This window comes from Macaca mulatta, chromosome 19, assembly GCF_049350105.2.
Source record: "Macaca mulatta isolate MMU2019108-1 chromosome 19, T2T-MMU8v2.0, whole genome shotgun sequence".
Taxonomy (NCBI): Eukaryota; Metazoa; Chordata; class Mammalia; order Primates; family Cercopithecidae; genus Macaca; species Macaca mulatta.
Genome location: NC_133424.1, coordinates 24,376,893 through 24,396,881, shown reverse-complemented (window position 1 = coordinate 24,396,881; position 19,989 = coordinate 24,376,893).

Here is a 19,989-nt window from a genome sequence, read left to right as displayed (position 1 = left end):
GAAGGGGGAGGGATAGCATTAGGAGACATACCTAATGTAAATGATGAGTTAATTGGTGCAGCACACCAACATGGCACATGTATACATATGTAACAAACCTGCACGTTGTGCACATGTACCCTAGAACTTAAAGTATAACAACAACAACAACAACTACAAAAATAGAATGCCTGGTGTCACCCAGGTTTCTCTATCTTTTGACTACCTGGGTTTGGCCAGGAGTCTTTCTTATTAGAATGCCTGAGTTTGGCAAAAAGTCTCATTAGAATTCCTGTGGTCGCCCAGGTAGAATGCCTGTTGTCATCCAGGAGTCTTTAATATTAGAATGCCTGGGTCACCCCTGAGTCTCTATTTTTAGGCTGCCTGGGGTCAGCCAGGGGTCTCTCCAATTATAAAGCCTGGGGTTGGCCAGGAGTCTCCTTCATTAAAATGTCTGGCATTGCCCAGGCATTGTTATTGCCCAGTTATCTCTATCATTAGACTGTTTGCTGACAGCCATGAGTCTCTCCTATTAAAATGCCTGGGATTGCCTAGGTGTCTCTATTCTTAGATTGCCAGGGTCTGCCAGGAGTCTCTCCCATTAGAATGCCTGGCATCAGCCAGGAGTCTCTTTTATTAGAATGCCTGGTGTGGCCCAAGTGTCTCTATCATCACTGCCTAGAGTCAGCCAGAAATTTATCCCATTGAAATGCCTGAGGTCACCCAGGTGTCTCTATCATTAGAACATCTGAGGTCACTCAGGTGTCCCTGTCATTACAATGCCAGGAGTCAGCTGGGAGTCTTTCCCATTAGAATGCCTAAGGTGGCCCATGTGTCTTTATTATTAGACTGCCTAGGGTCGCCCAGCAGTCTCTTTCTTTAGAATGCCTGTGGTTGCCCAAGTGTTTTTATTTTTTAAATGCCTGGGGTCAGCCTGGAGTCTCTCTTATTAGAATGCCTGGGATTGCCTGAGTGAATCATTAGACTGCCTGGAGTCAGCCGGGAGTCTCTCCCATTAAAATGCCAGAGGTCACCCAGGTGTCTCTGTTATTAGACTGCCTGCTGTTGGCCAGTAGTCTCTCCCATTAAAATGCCTGGGTTTGGCCCAGGTGTCTGTATCCTTAGACTGCCTGGGGTCAGCCAGGAGTCTCTAGTATCAGAATTCCTAGCATCAGCCAAAAGTCTCTCCTATTAGAATGCCTGGTGTTTCCCATGTGTCTTTATAATTAGTCTGGGGTGGCCAGGAGTCTTTCCCATTAGAATATCTGGGGTCTCCCAGGTGTCTCTATCATTAGATGGCCTGGGGTGGCCAGAAGTTTCTTCCAATAGAATATTTGGGATGCTCCATCTGTCTCTATCATTAGGCTGCCTGGGGTAGGCCAGGAGTCTCTCCCAGTAGAATGCCTGGGGTCACCCAGGTGTCTCTATCATTAGACTGCCTCTGTTCGGCCAGGTTTCTCTTCCATTATGATGCCTGGTTCATCCAGGTATCTCTATTATTAGACTGCCTGGGGTAGCTGGGAATCTCTTTCATTTGAATGCCAAACTTTTGCCAGAATGTTTCTATTAGACTGCTTGGGTTTGGCAGGAGTTTCTTCCATTGGAATGCCTTGGTGCCCTCAGGTGTCTGTATCATTAGATTGCCTGGGGTCAGCTGGGAGTTTCTACCACTAAAATGCCTGGGGTCGACCAGGTTTCTCTACCATTAGACTTCCTGGAGTCTCTTGGGATTCTCTCCCATTAAAATGCCTAGGGTCCCCAGGTGTCTCTATTATTAGAGGCAGAAATGGCGTCAAGGGGACTCTGCACTCTGCTTCACGTGGGACCAGGTACGTGGCTGATGCTGTCTGATGAAGGTGGCCACGGATGAACATCAGCACATGAAGCCATGCTCAAATGTCTTTGCTTCCTTCCCTTTTTTTTTTTTTTTTTTTTTAGATTCAGTCTTACTCTGTCGCCCAGGCTGGAGTGCAGTGGCCTGATCTCTGCTCACTGAAAGCTCTGCATCCTGGGTTCACGCCATTCTCCTGCCTCAGCCTCCCAAGTAGCTGGGACTACAGGCGCCTGCCACCACGCCCGGCTAATTTTTTTGTATTTTTAGTAGAGACGGGGTTTCACTCTGTTAGCCAAGATGGTCTCGATCTCCTGACCTCGTGATCCACCCGCCTCAGCCTCCCAAAGTGCTGGGATTACAGGCGTGAGCCACCGCACCCAGCCTTCCTTCTTTGTAAAGATGACAATCTTTGTTGTTAGCACTGAATTATTGAAAATGCCAACCAGATTCTAGAAACTGCGTTCAGTTCTTCCTGAAACTGGGTCGGTGCTTGGGAACAGTTTGAGTCTTACAGATAATTTAAATTCAATTTTTTAACTCTGCAATTGAGAACTTACAAGAGGGATTTTTAATAAACACGTTTTCTAAATAAAGTTTTTGTAGTTACTGTATGTGTATCAAGAAAGATATTATGTTAGCGTCTGGTTGTTTTGTTTTTGTATTTTTCTAATTTTACCAAAGTTTGCAGCCTATACCTCAATGGCACAGGGACATTTTAAATCACAAACTTGCAAACTGGAGCAATGTTATTTTTAAAGGACTTTTTTTTCACCTCATTATTAGATTATTAATGTATTAGGGAAGAAATAAGATAATTTTGTGTAGGCTTTTTCTAAAGTTCAATATTCTTTGTCCAGATTTTACATTCTCAGAATAAATATTTTTCACAAAACAAACAAACAAACCAAAAACTCTGGCCTGCCAGAAGTCTCATTAGAATACCTGGGATGCCCCATGTGTCTCTATCAGTAGACTGTCTGGAGTTGGCTGGGCATTTCTCCCAATGTGTTGCTTGGGGTTTCCCAGGTGCCTCTATCATTAGCCTGCCTAGTGTAGGCCAGGATTCTTTTCTGTTAGAATGCCTAAGTTCCGCCAAGGTGTCTCCCGTTAGAATGCCTGGTGTCACCCGGGTGTCTCTATCATTAGAATGCCTATGGTTGGCCAGGAGTCACTTTCAGGAGTCACTTTCTTGAAATTGCCTGGGGTCTCCCAGGTGTCTCTATCATTAGACTGCCTTGGGCCAGCCATGAATCTCTGTTATTAGAACGCCTGGCGTAGGCCTGGTGTCTCTATCATTAAACTACTTGTGGTCAGTTGAAATTCTCTCCCATTAGAGTGCCAGGGGTGGCTCAAGTGTCTCTGTAATTAGAATGCCTGGGATTGGTCAGACGTCTCTATCATTAGATTGCCTGCGGTTGGCCTGGAGTCACTCCCATTAGAATGCCTAAGGTTACCAAGTCTATTATTAGACTTCCTGGGGTCGCCCAGGAGTCTCTCCCATTCAAATGCCTGGGGTTGCCCAGGGGTCTTTACAACAAGACTGCCTGGGGTTGGTCGGGAGTCTCTCACATTAGAATGCCTGTTGTCGCCCAGGTGTCTCTATCATTAGACTGCCTGGGGTTGGCTGTGAGTCTCTCCAATTAGAATGCCTTTGCACATGCAGGTGTCTCTATTATTAGATTGCCTGTGGTCAGCTGGGAGTTTCTCCCATTAAAATGCCTGGGGTCGACCAGGTTTCTCTATCATTAGACTTCCTGAGGTCGCTTGGGATTCTCTCTCATTAGAGTGCCTGGGGTCACCCAGGTGTCTCTATTATTAGGCTGCCTTTTGTTGGCCAGGAGTACCATTATAATATTTGGGGTCGCCCAAGTGTCTCTATCATTAGACTGTCTGGGGTCGGCCGGGAGTCTCTCCCATTAGAACGCCTGGGGTCACCAAGGTATATCTATCATTAGACTGCTTTAAGTTGGCCGGGATTCTCTCCCATTAAAATGCCTGCTATCATTAGACTGCCTGAGTTCCATGGGAGTCTCTCCCATTAGAATGTCTGGGGTTGCCCAGGTGTTTGTCATTAGACTGCCTGGGGTCAGCCAGGGGTCACTCCCATTACAATGCCTGTGGTGGGCCACGAGTCCCTCCCATTAGAATGCCTGTCGTTGCACAAGTGTCTTTATAATTAGACTGCCTGGGGTCGGCCAAAAGTTTATCCAATTAGAATGCCTGGGGTTGCCCTGGAATCTCTATCCTTACACTGCCTGTGGTTGAGGGGCCGGGGAGGTTTACCATTAGAATGCCTGTAGTCTTCCAGGTGTTTCTATATTTAGACTGGGGTCAGAAAGGAATCCCTACCATTAAAAATGCCTGGGGACGCCCAGATGTCTCTATCATTAGACTGCCTGGGAATAGCCAGGAGTCTTTCCCATTATGCCTGGGGTCACCCACATGTCTTTATAATTAGACCGCTTATGGTCAGCCAGGAGTCTCTCTCATTAAAATGCCTGGGGTCACCCTGGTGTTTGACTATCTAGGGTAGACCAGGAGTCTCTCCCATTAGAATGACTGGGGTTGGCTGGGATTCTCTCTGATTAGAATGTCAGGGGTTGCCCAGGTGTCTCTATCATTAGATTGCCTGGAGTCGGCCGAGAAACTTTCCCATCAGAATGCCTGGGGTCACCCAGGTGTCTTTATCATTAGACTGCCCTGGGTCTGCAAGGAGTCTCGTCCATTAGAATGCCTGGAGTAGTACAGTGTCTTTATCACTGGAATGCCTTGTGGTCGTCAAGGTGTCTCTATCGTTAGCACGCCTGGGGTCGGGTGGGAGTGTCTCCCATTAAAATCCCTGGGGGCGCCCAGGTGTCTCTATCATTAGACTGCCTGGGGTCGCCTGGGAGGCTATCCCTTTAAAACGCCTGTGGTCGCCCAGGTGACTCCCTCATTTGAATGCCTGGGGTTGGCCGGGCATCTCTCTCATTAGAATGCCTGGGATCGCCCAGGTGTCTCTATCATTCAACTGGGGATTGACTGGGAGCCTCTCCCATTAGAATGCAGGGGTCCCCTGGTTGTCTCTAACATTAGATTCTCTGCCGTCAGCGTGAAATCTCTTTTAGTAGAATTCCAAAGGTCAGCGGAAAGTCTGTCCCATCAGAATCCCTGGGGTCGTCCATGTGTCTTTGTAATTAGTCTGGCTGTGGTCGGCCAGAAGTCTTTCCCATTAGAATGCCTGGGGTCGCCCAGGTATCTCTATCATCAGACTGCCTGAGGTCGGCCTGAAGGTTCTTCCATTAGATTTCCAGCGGTGGCCCAGATGTCTCTATCTTTACACTGCCTGTGGTTGGTCAGGAGTGTCTTCCATTAGAATGCCTGGTGGTGGCCCGGAGTCTCTGCCATTAGAATGCCTGGGATCTCCCAGGTGTCTTTATTATTAGACTGCCTGGGGTTGGCCAGGTGTCTCTTCCATTATGATGCCTGGGTCGCCCAGGTGTCTCTATTGTCAGACTCCCTGGGTTCTGCTGGACGTCTATCCCCTTAGAATGCCAGGATTTTGCTCCAGTGTTTTCACTCTTGTCACCCAGGCTGGAATGCAATGGTGTGATTTCAGCTCACTGCAACCTCCACCTCCTGGGTTCAAGCAATTCTCCGGCCTCAGCCTCTGAGTAGCTGAAATTACAAGTGTGCACTTATGAGTGACTCCCTTTTTTTTGTTTTGTTTTTTTTGAGACGGAGTCTCACTCTGTTGTCCAGGCTGGAGTGCCGTGGAGTGAACTCGGCTCACTGCAACCTCCATCTCCCGGTTTCAAGCGATTCTCCGGCCTCAACCTCTGGAGTAGCTGGGATTACAGGCACCCGCCACCACGCCTGGCTAATTTTTGTATTTTTAGTAGAGACAGGGTTTCACTATGTTGGCCAGGCTGGTCTCGAACTCCTGACCTCGTGATCCGACCGTCTTGGCCTCTCAAAGTGCTGGAATTACAGGAGTGAGCCACCACGCCCGGCCTTGACTCCCATAAATTTTTAATAAAAGGGAAGAGAATCTGGGAGCGCCACGGAACAAAGGTCTTCCCATTCATGAACCCAGCACCCGTAAAGATTCTCCCCCGAAGACCCTCCAGTGGTCCCTGAACAATCTGGGAGAGACGCGGCGCTGCAGGTGCAGAGCTGCGCAGATAGGGCTCCAGGCCCGGTCACTGCACAGGGAGGAGACAGAACGCCCAGGGACCCAGGTATCGGTGCAGCCGCCAACGTATGGATGAAGGGTAATGAGGCCGAGTTGGGCAAGGAGAACTCGGGGCGCAGACTGTGGAGCTGACTGCAGGGAGGCCTGAATCCCGCCACAGCCACTTCCCACCCCTTCCAACCAGCCCCTGCCCCTCTCTCGGAATGTTGGACCCAGCACTCTCACCATTTCTAGGCTTCCGGGGGTCCTGAAGATCCTAGCTATGGATCTTCCAACACCTACAGGTCACAGGGCCACAGAGACTGGGCCTCTAGGAGCAGAGGACACAGCAATGAGGAGAAGACCTGGAGCTCCGGCTGCAGCCAGAGACAAAGGTCCCGCCAAACTCGGAAGCCTGATTGGTCAGTTTGCAGCACAGGGTCCCTGAGTGGATAATGATTAAAGCCCCACCCCCTCAGGACCTGAGTGACAGAAGATGTGATAGATAACTGAGCTGAAAGAAGACTAAAGATCTAAGCTGCAGCTTTTTCAGACAGGACTACTTCCCTGAGCTTAACCAGGCCCACCCAAGAGGGTATTTGCATTTAACCTTGTTTGTGAGATCATATGCATTTTAAATAATATACTTTATGGGTATTCCAAAATAAAAATATATATAATAACAATTATTTTAAAATTTTAGCTTTTATGACCATCCTGGTTTCTGGACCTTCGAGCTTTTGGATAGTGATTTTGATAGTGATCCAGACCCCGAGATTTTAAAAAAGGAGGCAGGCCTCTGAAGTAAAGTGTGAGCCACAGTTAGTTTTAAATTTTCTAGTAGCCAAACTTTTAAACGAATCAAGAAACAGGTGAAATTGATTGTAACAATTTAACCCAATATAGCCAAAATTTTATTTATTTAGGAGACGGAGTTTCACTCTTGTTGCCCAGGCTGGAGGGCGATGGCGCAATCTCGGCTCACTGCAACCTCCACTTCCCGGGTTCAAGCAATTCTCCTGCCTCAGCCTCCTGAATAGCTGGGATTACAGGTGCCCGCCTCCATACCTGGCTATTTTTTTTGTATTTTTAGCAGGGACAGTGTTTCACCATGTTGGCCAGGCTGGTCTCGAACTCCTGACTTCAGATGATCCACCCACCTCCGCCTCCCAAAGTGCTAGAATTACAGGTGTGAACCACCACGCCTGGCCCCCAAAATATTGTTATTTTAATATATGAGCAATGAAGTGTATATATTTGGAACTAAATCTTCAAAACCAACTCTGTATTTTACCTTTTTAGCACATTGCAGTTCAAAGCAGGAACATTCCAGGCACCCAGTAGCCACAGATGGCCAATAGCTGCCACAATGAAGTACAGCTCCAACGTCAGTGGAGGTGAAGAGCCTGAACGTCCCTTTTCTGCCACAGGTGAAGCCTCTCCCTACCAACTTCTTCAGTTACAAAGGTGAAACAGATAGTGGCCATAGAAAGAGCAGAAGGTAGCAAGAATAAAACACCCACAGGTGCACCACTGCTGGCCACTTGTTGCCCACCTTCTTCCAGTGAACAAAAAAAATAAAAATAAAAATAAAAATAAAAATAAATGCTGGGGCCAAAGAAGAAGAAAACTCTTTGTTTTCAGATCTGTCCACAGTCTTGATTTCCAATGTTCAGATATGAAGAAAATAGGTTAAGGCAAACTTATTTTGCAATTTGGCCTTGGCCCTAATTGTCAGACTGTGGTTATCTATTTTCTCCTGTGGAGTGAGTGACTATGTGAGTATAAGGACCAATTATATGCATACACATCTGCATGTGTATTTTCATTACTCAATGTTATTTCACAAGACATCCAACTTTAGAGGAGAAAAATCCATACTTTTAGGGTGCCCATTGTTAGAAGGTAACTAATAATCAACCTGTCATTGAATCCTGTCATCCTGTCTGCACTGGGTGCATGTATTAGTTAGGAACTGCAACATAACAAACCATCCAAAACTTTTTAGCTCATAACTGAGATTGTCAGCCATTTATGTTGGTCTCAATAGGACCATTCTTATGGCCTCAGCTGAGCTCCTTCAGACATATATCATCAGCTGTTTGTTGACTAGGTAGCTGTGCTTCTGAAGGTGAGCGTCTTCTTCTGGGACTGTCACCTTGCTTCTCCTCCCCATGTTTTTTTTTTTTTTTTTTTTGAGGCGGAGTCTTCACTCTGTCGCCCAGGCTGGAGTGCAGTGGCACCATCTCGGCTCACTACAAGCTCCGCCTCCCGGGTTCGCGCCATTCTCCTGCCTCAGCCTCCGGAGTAGCTGGGACTACAGGCGCCCGCCACCGCGCCCGGCTAATTTTTTGTATTTTAGTAGAGACGGGGTTTCACCGTGTTAGCCAGGATGGTCTCGATCTACTGACCTCGTGATCCGCCCGCCTCAGCCTCCCAAAGTGCAGGGATTACAGGCGTGAGCCACCGCGCCCGGCCGCCCCATGTTATCTTATCCTCCATCTGGCTAACATGGGCTTTACGCAAGGAGATGGCAGCATTCTGAAAGAAAAACAGAAGCATTCAAAACCTTTTGAACCTAGGCCCCAAACTAGCCCACTGTCATGTTCACGTGTCCATTGCCCTGAGCAAATAAGGCCAGCCAGACATAGGGTTTGGAAACCAGATTCTGTATTTTAATGAGAAGAGTTGTGAAAGCACCTGGAAATCAATATAAAAGAGTTTTAAAAAAAAAAAATGAGGCCAAGCACAGTGGCTTATGCCTGTAATCACAGCATTTTGGGACTCTGAGGTGGGTGGATGACTTGAGATTAGGATTTTGAGACCAGCCTGGCCAACATGGTGAAACCCCGTCTCTACTAAAAATACAAAAAATTGGCTGGGCATGGTGGTGGGAGCCTGTAATCCCAGCTATTCAGGAGGCTGAGGCAGGAGAATCACTTGAACCTGGGAGGCAGAGGTTGCAGTGAGCTGAGATCCCTCCACTGCACCCCAGCCTGGGCAACAAGAGTAAAACTCTGTCTCAACAACAACGACAATTGCTACAACTTTTGAAATCACTATCATTCTGCCATTTTGCATATGTGGTTTATACAACTATTTCACATCAAGAAACTTGTTCAACTGGGAGCAGTGGCTTGCACCTGTAATTCAAGCATTTTGGGAGGCCGAGGAGGGTGGATCACAAAATCAGGAGTTCGAGACCAGCCTGGCCAATATGGTGAAAACCCGTCTCTACTCAAAACACACAAAAAATTAGCTGGGCGTGGTGGCGCATGCCTGTAATCCCAGCTACTCAGGAGGCTGAGGCAGAATTGCTTGAACCTGAGAGGTGAAGGTTGCAATGAGCCGAGTTCACACCACTGTACTCCAGCCTGGGCAACAGAGTGAGACTCCCTCTCAAAAAAACAAAAACAAAACTGTTTTAAAGACCCACAACTGCTAAATGGTGAGGCCGAGACTCAGGATCAACTCTCTCTGACCCCAACTCCCATGCACCTCCATAGATCAAATTATAATACTAAAGTAGACACCACAGATCCTTGAAATCCTGGAGAGTGACAATTCTACAGTAGAAGCCAGATTTCTTTTAGATTTGTGCCCACACATAGTACAGTTTATTATTGGGAATAATTCTCTTGAAAAACTGCAGAAGCACACAGTGGCTCACACCCATAATTCTAGCACTTTGAGAGGCTAAGATGAAAGAACTACTTGAGCTTGGAGTTTAAGTGCAGCCTGGGCAATATAGTCAAATCCTTTCATTATGAAATATAAAAATGAAAAACTTTGCCAGGCATGGGTGGCATCTACTCAGGTGGCTGGGGCAGGAGGATTGCTTGAGCCTGGAAGGTTAAGGCTGCAGGGAACCATGATTTGTTACATCACTACACTCCAGCCACGGTAATAGAGTGAGACATTGTCTTAAGAAACAAAAAATGTACTGTAATTCCAGCACTTTGGGAGTCTGAGGCAGGCAGATGACTTGAGGCTAGGAATTCAAGACCAGCCTGGCTAACATGGTGAAACCCCCATCGCTACTAAAAATACAAAACTTAGCCAGGCATGGTTGTGCATGCCTATAATCCCAGCCACTTGAGAAGCTAAAGAAGGAGAATCTCTTGAACCTGGGAGACAGAGGTCGCAGTGAGCCAAGATCACGCCACCGCACTCCAGCCTGGGTGACAGAGAAAGACTCTGTGTCATAAAATAAAAAATTGCAGGCCTGGCGCAATGGCTCATGCCTGTAATTCCAGCCCTTTGGGTGGTTGAGGCAGGTAGGCCACGAGATCAGGAGATCGAAACCTTCCTGGCTAACATGATGAAACCCTGTCTTTAAAAATACAAACAATTCACCGTGTTAGCCAGGATGGTAATACAAAAAAAACTAGCCGGGCGAGGTGGCGGGCGCCTGTAGTCCCAGCTACTCGGGAGGCTGAGGCAGGAGAATGGCGTGAACCCGGGAGGCGGAGCTTGCAGTGAGCTGAGATCCGGCCACTGCACTCCAGCCTGGGCGACAGAGCGAGACTCCGTGTCAAAAAAAAAAAAAAAAAAAAAAAAAAAATACAAACAATTAGCTAGGCATGGTGGCATGCACCTGTAGTCCCAGCCACTTGGGAGGGGCTTGAACCTGGGAGGCGGAGGTTGCAGTGAGCTGGGGTCGCACCACTGCACTCCAGCCTAGGCAACAGAAACAGAGAGACTCTGTCTCAAAAAAAAAAAAAAAAAAAAATTGCAGAAGCATTTTCAAAGGACAAAATAATTTGGAAAAATAGCTGAGGGATGAGTTTAGAAAATCAAACCCCAAGAACCTATTATTCATTTTCAATGATAGAAAAAATTTGAGGAAATTTTTAAAAATAAAAATAATTAGAGAAATTAAATACAACAAAGTTTAATTGAGCAAAGAGTGATTTCCAAATTGAGTAGCCTGTGAATCTAGAGTAGGCTCAGGGAGATTTCCAGCCACCATATGTGGTGGAAAAAGACATATGGACAGAAAAAGCAAAGTGACATACAGAAAATGGAAATGAGGTACAGAAACAGCCAGGTTGATCACAGCTTGGGGTTCGCCTTATTTGAACATGGTTTGAAGAGTTGACATACTATTATTGGCCAAACCACAGCGGTTGGTACAAGAATGGGTACAGTCCATTTACATATCCAGTTAGGTTTTAGTTTACTGTGTAAACAAACAAAAAAGCAAAAATCGTTGACTAAAATTAAACAGGAAAGGGGGCAGTTTTAGGGTATAATTAATTTAACAATTTCTCCTTATTGGTCATCTTCTCAATTTTGAGAGATAGACCAAATCTTTTTGTTTGTTTTTGGGTTTTTTTTTTCTGTTTTTTTGAGACAGAGTTTTGCTCTGTCACCCAGGCTGAAATGCAGTGGCACGATCTCGGCTCACTGCAACTTCCATCCCCCAGGTTCAAGCAATTCTCCTGCCTCAGTCACCTGAGTAGCTGAGACTATAGGTGTGCAACACCATGCCCGGATAATTTTTGTATTTTTAGTAGAGATGGGGTTTCACCGTGTTGCCCAGGCTGGTCTCGAACTCCTGACTTCAGGTGATTCGCTCGCCTCAGCCTTCCAAAGTGCTGGGATTACAGGCATGAGCCACTGCCCCTGGCAGAAATAGACCAAAACTTTAGACATTGATATCACTCTGTCACCATCCGAAATGTACTTATGTAGTCTCAAATCCCACTGTGACATAGCAGAACTGGGGGTTTTGTTAAATGGAAACAAGAATTTCAGGTTGTTATTTTATTACTATAATTATTATTATTTTGAGAGAGTCTCACTCTGTCATTCAGGCTGGAGTGCAGTGGTGCGATCTCAACTCACTGCAACCTCCTCTGCCTCCCAGGTTCAAGCGATTCTCCTGCCTCAGCCTCCCGAGTAGCTGGGACTACAGGGGTGTGCCACCATGCCTGGCTAATTTTTTGTATTTTTAGTGGAGATGGAGTTTCACCGTGTTAGCCAGGATGGTCTCATCTCCTGACCTCGTAATCCACCCACTTCGACCTTCTAAAGTGCTGGAATTACAGGCGTGTGCCACCATGTCCGGCTACTATTATTATTTTTAAAGGGTTAGAGTACAGGGAAATCTGTTCTTTACAGAAGAAAACAAAAACCAGTCTGTTTTATTTATTTATTTGTTTGTTTATTTTAGTCGGAGTTTTGCTCTTGTTGCTCGGGCTGGAGTGCAATGGCGCGATCTCGGCTCACCGCAACCTCTGCCTCCGGGGTTCAAGTGATTCTCCTGCCTTCGCCTCCTGAGTAGCTGGGATTAGAGGCATGCACCACCATGGCCAGCTAATTTTGTATTTTTCAAAGAGACAGTGTTTATGTTGGTCAGGCTGGTCTCAAACTCCCGTCTTCAGGTGATCCACCTGCCTCGGCCTCCCAAAGAAAAACTGGTCTATTTTAAGATCTACATATTTTCTTAAATTTTAGGTTTGATTATCTCACATTTAACATGAGTGACTCATTTTGTTTTGCTTTGTTCTGTCTGGGATGAGTGCACATGCTCAGTCCGGAGTGACGGCCATAAATAATTTTGCTTAAAAAATTTACCCCATTTGGGAAGTGAGGAGCGCCTCTGCTCTGCCATCCCATTGTCTGGGAAGTGAGGAGCGCCTCTGCCCGGTCACCCCACCATCTGGGAAGTGAGGAGCACCTTTGCCCCGCCACTGTGCAACCCTCCAAGTGTGAAGTGACAGCCTTGTGTGTGATCTTTCTGCCCTCCCCAAGTTTGCATTTTCGACATTAAAGTTTACTTTTAAATTAAAAAAAAAAAAATTACCCCATTTGTTTAAGTTCTCACATAGGTCACAGTGTCATTAAAACTCAGGGCCTTAGTGCCACTCTGTTTCCATATTTTTTTTTTTGTTTTTGGTCTGAATCTTGTTCGGTCGCCAGGGTTGGAGTGAAGTGGCACTATCTCAGCTCACTGCAACCTTTGCCTCCTGGGTTCAAATGATTCTCCTGCCTCAGCCTCCTGATTAGCTGGAACTACAGGTGCATGCCGCCATGCCTGGCTAATGACTAATTTTGGTATTTTTGTTTGTTTGCTTGTTTTAAACTGAGTCTCACTCTGTCACCCAAGCTGGAGTGCAGTGGCTCAATCTGGGCTCACTGCAACTTCCACCTCCCGGGTTCAAGTGCTTCTCCTGCCTCAGCCTCCTGAGTAGCTGGCCTACAGGCGTGTGCCACCACAGCTGGTTAATTTTTTGTATTATTAGTAGAGACGGGGTTTCACTGTGTTAGCTAGGATGGTCTTGATCTCCTGACCTCGTGATCAGTCTGCCTCAGCCTCTCAAAGCGCTGGGATCACAGGCATGAGCCACCGTGCCTGACCAATTTTGGGATTTTCAGTAGAGACAGGGTTTCACTATGTTGACCAGGATTGTCTCGAACTCCTGATCTCTTGATCCACCTACCTCGGTCTCCCAAAGTTCTGGGATTAGAGGCCTCAGCCACCGCACCTGGCCTATTTTGGGATTTTGTCCTTGTCATGTCATTTATAGATTATGGTGTCTTCATAGTCACATACATCTTTGAGTTTCTGTCATTCCAGTTAAAAAGAGGACACCTGACATTCTAGAGATGACCACATGCAAAAATTTATAACTTTTGAGAGAATACAGTGCAGTAGGGAGACTACCATTTTGACTATCAGGAGGATAATACCAAGAGTTTGAAGCATGCTTTTTAGCCAGGGTCCCCATGAACAACCAACTAAAATTAAATAGGTCAAATAGTTAGCTAGATAAGTGCTCTACTCATTTCAACCAAGCACACTGTTCATTAATCCTCCACAATTGCATCTCTGTGGATGCAGAGTAGGCTCAGGGAGTCTACCCATGTATTTCTCCTTGTGCAACTACAGCTTCACAGGTACTTCTCTGTTCATCTAGTAAGTAATTAAAAGAAATATTATTTAACACCACTTTAGTAAGTACATTTAAAATCTATTGTGTAACCATAGCCTTTACAGTATATCTTCTGTAGATCTCTATTGTGGGGAATACATTTCTTTTCTTCTTCTTTTTTTTTTCTCTTTCTTTCTTTCTTTCTTTCTTTCTTTTTTTTTTTGAGATTGAGTCTTGCTCTGTTGCACAGGCTGGAGTGCAGTGCTTTGACTTCAGCTTACTGCAACCACCACTCCCTCTGGACTCAAATGGTTCTCCTGCCTTAGCCTCCCAAGTAGCTAGAATTACAGGTGCACACCACCACACCTGGCTAATTTTGTATTTTTAGTAGAGACGGGGTTTCCCCATGTTGGTCAGGCTGGTCTTGAACTCCTGACCTCATGATCCTCCTGACTCGTCCTCCCAAAGTTCTAGGGTTACAGGTGTGAGTCACCACGCTCGGCCCAAGACTGCGTTTTTTGTTTTTGTTTTTGTTTTTTTGTTTTTTAAATTTCTATTCTTTGTAGAACCGTAAGAAAACTGTGAACTAAGGGTGTCATGATAGCAAAGATGTATGATCATGTTCTGAGTGTGTTTCACCATGAAACAAACAAATAAAAATGCTGCTGTTATTTTGAGGTACTGAGCTCACATTTTGTGCAAATATATACTATGTAACTTTTTATTGATAGGTAACAAGCATAGAGAAATACATTAACAAATTATTCATTCATGGAAAGCTCAGTGAATTGTTATGAAGAAATATACTTGTGTAATCAAATAATAAAACTAGGCTGGGTGCAGTGGCTCATGTCTGTAATTGCAGCATGATGGGAGACCAATGTATGTGGATCACTTGAGCTCAGGAGTTCAAGACCAGCCTATGCAACGTGGTAACACTCTGTCTCTACTTTAACAAAATACCAAAAAAAAAAAAAAAAAAAAAGAGCCAGACATGGTGGTGCATGCCTATGGTCCCAGATATTGGGGTGGCTGATGTTGGAGAATCGCTTAAGACTAAAAGTTTGAAGCTGCAGTGACCCACTATTCAGCACTGCACTCCAGCTTGGTTGATAGAGTGAGACCTACATGTGTACACACACACGTGCACATGGTGGGGGATAGAGTGAGACCTACATGTGTGTACACACACACACACACACACACACACGGTGGGGGGTGTGAAAAAGAGGAAGTGTGACTCCTGCAATTCAGTAAGACCTGGTTCTCCATCTTGGGAAAATGCCCATCCACACTGAAACCACCACCTAGCACCTGCAAATTCTCACACTAAATCTGCTGAGATACCACTTTTTACCCTTAAAAAATAAATTGAAGTAGTTCCCCTAAAAGAAGGGAAAAAGAAAAGAAGTATTTCACATCTAAAGCCTTTGCTTGCTTTATATAACAACAGCCCCTTGTGATTTGAATTGTCCAATGATGTCTGACCACACTAACACACTTAAAGGATCAGCCAGGAAAAATGAGTCACTCAGGTGACAAAGAGGCACAATGGTAACTAAAGACAATCCATTCTCAGCTCTACATGATGCCCCCCCCCCCCATGAAGTGATGTTAACCATGTGAACCATATTCACCAGAAGAAAGTATGTTCAGGACAACACAATCATGAGGTTGCAGAGCAAACTGGATGCAAGAAGCATGTAGGAGCCTTCCATGGCCAAGACACTGGTGGCTATCCTTGCGTGTCACTTGAAAATTTCAGGTGAAAAAGACTTTTCTTCCAGTTGGCTCAGGAAAACTCACAGACATTAGAATTGGAATTCATCTTACTTTTTTAGAATTTCTAAGACATAAAGCATACTTCAAACACTCCAAAAGGCATTCAGCTACACCTGAGGCTGAGGGCCTGCCTCCTTCTCCATGTTAGGGCCCTGACAGCAGGCAAAGAGAAGGAGCACAGGGGCTGGGCATGATGGCATATTCTTGTAATCCCAGCACTTTGAGAGGCCGAAGTGGGCGGATCACCTGAGGTCAGGAGTTTGAGAACAGCCTGGTTAACATGGCAAAACCCTTTGTCTGCTGAAAGTACAAAAATTAGCTGGGCATGGTGGCATGAGCCTATAATCTCAGCTACTTGAGGCTGAGACAGGAGAATCCTTTGAACCCGGAAGCTGGAGGTTGCAGTGAGCCGACATCGTGTCGTTGCACTCCAGCCTGGACAACAAAAGTGAAATTGTCTCAAAAAAAAAAAAAAAAAAGAGAGAGAGAGATGGAGCACAGGCAGGTGGGGACAGAGGGCAGCCCGGGCCTATAGGGATCCCCAACCACTCCCAGAGCTGGTGTCTGTAGAAGGGGCTATGTGGCAAGAATTGGGTAGGGAGCTGGGCTTCATGGAGAGGTTACCATCAGTTCTGTATCTTTAACTTTTTCAAAGGATTTGTGATTCCACTCTGGTTCTCCCCAGGCCCCCCACGCATCCTACCCTCACTCCCTCATTGTGTGTTAAGCAGGTCTGGTTAAAGCACAGAGAATAACACATTCAGATTGTAGCCTCCAAGGTATTCCCATCAGGGGTGCAGGGAGTAGGGAGGCAAGTCAGACTGTGTGGTGGTGCTTACTGCTGGGCCTGAGGGCAGTTAGGCCAGGGCTGTGCACATGGATGTCTGGGGAACTACCACTGCTGATTCCTTCCTCCACCCAGAACTAAAACCAGGCCAGGCCAATCACAACTAATAAAACCACTGCAGCTGTCATCGTGCACAAAACTTGAGTGTAACCCAACCCCCAGTCTTACCACAGATCTCCAACTTCCCATCCCAGAGCACAGGAAGCCCTCATCTTTTTGACCTAAAGCCTGGACTTTAAGCCAGGTTGGGCCTGGGGGTAGTGGCAGCAAAAGCAGCAGCCACAATGTCAAACATACAAATGACCTAAGAAATCTCATCAGCACGTCATTCACTTAGAACTGATCTGGAGTCGTGAACAAGTTAAGGAGGACCGATCTATGCACTCATGGGCATGGACACATTCCACACTTGCAAGGGAGAATGAGAGGCACCTGTTTCCCAGCTGCAAGTTGATGGCCACATACACCATTCACCTGTCTTCATTTAGGTCTCTGCATTGTATATTCATTGAGCCAATGCAAACACATTTTTGGATGGGGGGCGGGCATCACTTAGTGCAGCCCCTACTTGTTCTAGGGGGTACTCAGGAGGTATCTGGTCAGCTCCTAATTCCCTAGGACAAAGGTGCCTCCCCATTTCCAGCACTCACATGCAGCAGTGCCATCTCAGAATTTTTTTTTTTCAAACATGAACAGCATAAGGAAGCAAGCATGGCACGACAGGCTCAGGGCCACGGACACCTGGCTGCTGGAGAAGCAGCACAGGGCAGTCATATCTGTAGGTGGGGCCATGAGAAGACAAGGCCACCATAGTTCCTACCCCTGACAGCCCCAGTCCAGATAGCATTCAAATCTTCCTCGATGGACTTCATGCCTGTCACTCACCCGCTCTTTAGTACTTCTTTGTGTTGGTTACTCAGGGCCTGGGGAGAGGTGGTGGGGATTGTAGATCCAGGGTGGGAACCACCTCACACCCAGAGTTCACCTGGCCACAGGACAGCAAGCAAGCCCAAGCAGCAAAGTTCTAGACACTGAGCCTTGGCACCTTTGGCTGCACTTTCTATTTATATATCACGTTTTAAAAACCACAAATAAAGAGACACAAAAACAGCCACTTTGATTGAGGAGAAAGTGGGAACCTAAAGCAGCTGACCCTCAAACAACTCCGCCAAGCCCCAGGCCAGGCCAGGCCATCTGAACACTCCAAGGCCACATGGTAGTTACAGAGGAGGACAGTTCCCACAGGTACTTGTCAAGCACTGTGCTAGCTTCTCAGTCACAGTCTCAGAATGCCTCCTTGCCAGTACCCTGTGAGGGGAGGCCCTGCCTCACTAGAGGGCAGGAGTTTCCTAAGCTCTTGCCAGGAAATGGTTAGCAAAGTGTCAAGCTAGGAGAAAGCCCAGTCAGAACAAGTGACTCCCCAGGGTTTCCCTAGACTCCATCCCCTCCTCCACATGGGGCCAGGAGGTGATGCGGGCAGCCTCCTAACCCCCTCCATCTCACTATCTCCTCAATCAAAGTGGTTGATTTTGTGTTTGCTTGTTTCTTTATGGGATTTTAAAAATCTGATATTTTATTTAGAGTAGTTTCAGGCTTCTATGTGTGTATTTGTATAGACTTTATTAGAAGGAAGAGGGCTTGAGACAATAACATTTTTAAAAGGTCTCAGTGGGGAATAGACTTCCATGTTGGAAACCATGATGTTGGCCTATTTCTGCTGCCTTTGGGCAAAGTATAAACAGTGTGAGAACTGGCATGTGCTGGGTTGTTGTTTCATTTGTGGGAGGGCAGTTCCTCATGATGGAAAAACAAATCTCACTGAGCTGTAAGAGCCACACTCATCTTTTACCACATTCCCCACCAGAGTCTTTCACTTTTCTTGTGTGCGTGCATTTCTTTCAACATACATATTGATTATATATATAGGGTACATATATATGTGTGTGTTTGTATATATATATGGATGTGTCTCTCTCTGCGTGTGTGTGTGTGTTTGATTTTGTGTTTGTGTGTGTACACATAGAGGTCTCACTCTGTCACCCAGGCTGGAGTGTAGTGGCTGAATGATGGGTCACTGCAGCCTCAACCTCCAGTAATGCTTCCACCTCAGCCTTTCGAGTAGCTGGGACTACAGGCATGCAATACCATACGAGGCCAATTTTTAAAATTTTTGTTGAAACTGAATCTCACTACATGGCCCAGACCGGTCTTGAACTCCTGGGCTTAAGCAATCATTCCACCATGGTCTTCGAAAGTGTTTGGATTACAGGTGTTAGCCATCAAACTCAGTCAAAAATGTATTTTAAGGAACTGTTACAACCAAGTTATGAGCTATGGTTGTGCCACTGCACTCCAGCCTAGGCACCAGAGTGAGACCTTGTCTCCAAAAACAAAACAAAACAAAACAAAAAAAACTTATGACCAAATTAAAATTCTAAGGTTGTGTCATATGTGTCCCTTTCCTGCCCTGTAAGCTGTCACTGTTAGATATAATGGTATTGGCTGGGCGTGGTGGCTCACGCTTGTAATCCCAAAACTTTGGGAGGCTGAGGCAGGCGGACCACCTGAGGTCAGGAGTTCAAGACCAGCCTGACCAACATAGAGAAACCCCATCTCTACTAAAAATACAAAATTAGCCGGGTGTGGTGGCTCATGCCTATAATCCCAGCTACTCAGAAGGCTGGGAGGCTGAGGCAGGAGAATTGCTTGAACCCAGGAGGTGGAGGTTGAGGTGAGCTGATATCACGCCATTGCACTCCAGCCTGGGCAAATATATATGTGTGCGTGTGTATATATATATATGTGTGTGTGTGTGTGTGTGTGTAATGGGTATTGAGAAAACTGTTACATATTACTAAGAAATTCCTGGCTGGGTGGGCGTGGTGGCTCATGACTATATTCCCAGCACTTTGGGAGGCCAAGGTGGGTGGATCACCTGAGGTCAGGAGTTCAAGACCAGCCTGGCCAAAATGGTGAAACCCTGACAGACCTAGGACATGGTGGCGGGAGCCTGTAATCCCAGCTACTCGGGAGGTTGAGGCAGGAGAATTGCTTGAACCCGGGAGAAGAAGGTTGCAGTGAGCCAAGATCACATCATTGCACTCCCTTGTGGACGACAAAAGGAAGACTCCGTCTTAAAAAAAAATTGCTATATATTCTCTACATGAGAATAAGCTATTCTGATGTGGCCCTGTATTTCCTCACCCTTATCTCCAGGGTCTAAACCAGCAAATCAAATCAGGTCACCCACAAAGGACAGTTGGCCATTTTCAAATGGAAATAAAATAGAAAATAAAATACCCCGTTAGTGAGTGTAATCCAGGGATTTTACAAAAGAGAAGTCAGACTGAGATGCAGTGTAGTCAGGACACAATTACCCTGGAATTGTGTCACACAGAATGACTGAGGAACCTTTCTAAGATGAACAAATTTGGGTAGCATAATTTTTGCTTAACCATTCTCAGCCACTGCTTTCCCCCACCCCTGTCCCATTCCTAATGACCATCCCACGATG